This window comes from Portunus trituberculatus, chromosome 20 (assembly GCF_017591435.1).
Source record: "Portunus trituberculatus isolate SZX2019 chromosome 20, ASM1759143v1, whole genome shotgun sequence".
In the NCBI taxonomy this organism is placed as follows: Eukaryota; Metazoa; Arthropoda; class Malacostraca; order Decapoda; family Portunidae; genus Portunus; species Portunus trituberculatus.
The window spans coordinates 11,779,879-11,780,938 of NC_059274.1; positions in this window are offsets into that span (position 1 = coordinate 11,779,879).

Sequence of the window (1,060 nt, forward strand, 5' to 3'; positions counted from 1 at the left end):
GGTGTGTGTGTGTGTGTGTGTGTGTGTGTGTGTGTGTGTGTGTGAGAGAGAGAGAGAGAGAGAGAGAGAGAGAGAGAGAGAGAGAGAGAGAGAGAGAGAGAGAGAGAGAGAGAGAGAGAGAGAGAGAGAGAGAGAGAGAGACAGACAGACAGAGAGAGAGAGAGAGAGACAGAGAGACAGACAGACAGACAGAGAGAGAGAGAGAGAGAGAGAGAGACAGAGAGACAGAGAGACAGACAGACAGACAGACAGACAGACAGACAGACAGATCTCAATCACCACCTGGAAAGAGACGCCTACGAGAATCTCCTGAGGTGCAGACAGAGTCAGAACGAGAGGGACATTAGACCCTGTCATCTCAGACTACCAGGAAGACAAGCTTCAGTGTCATCAGCTGGGGCTCGTGGGCAGCTCTGACCATCACGCTGTACTGACACAGCTGGAAGTGGGCGTGGCTCAGGACGAGGCCACCACCCGCACCATCTGGCTGTGGAACAAAGCAGACTGGGCTTCCCTGCGCCGCGACCTGACCCACACCCCATGGGCCACTCTGCTACAGGGAGGAGCAGAGAGTGAAGCACTTGCACTCACCTCTCACCTTCTCGCCCTCCAGAGACGCCACGTCCCACACAGGGAATACACCACCAGATCGACGGATCAGCCATGGTTTGGCTACCGTTGCCGTGTTGCTGCCGAGGCAAAGTATGCTGCCTGGCTCCGCTACAAGAGGAACCCGACTCGGCGCAACAAGGACCTGCACAGGGCTGCATGCAGGAGGATGGTGGTAACCAGCAAGTGGGCCTTAAAAAAGTGGGAGGAAAGCCTGCGCCGGAAACTGTGTGGCACTGGCGTAGGAAACAAAACTTGGTGGTCTCTTGTTAAGGACAAACAAGGAACTGGCCACCAAGAATCCATCCCTCCCTCAGCAAGCAGGACGGTACTGTCGCCACCAGCAGTAAGGAGAGGGCACAGTTGCTGGCTTCCTTGTTTGCTGGAAAAATGAAGGTCGGGAATCCACAGCAGCCACCGCCTCAGCTGGTCCAGCAATGTGAGAAGACTG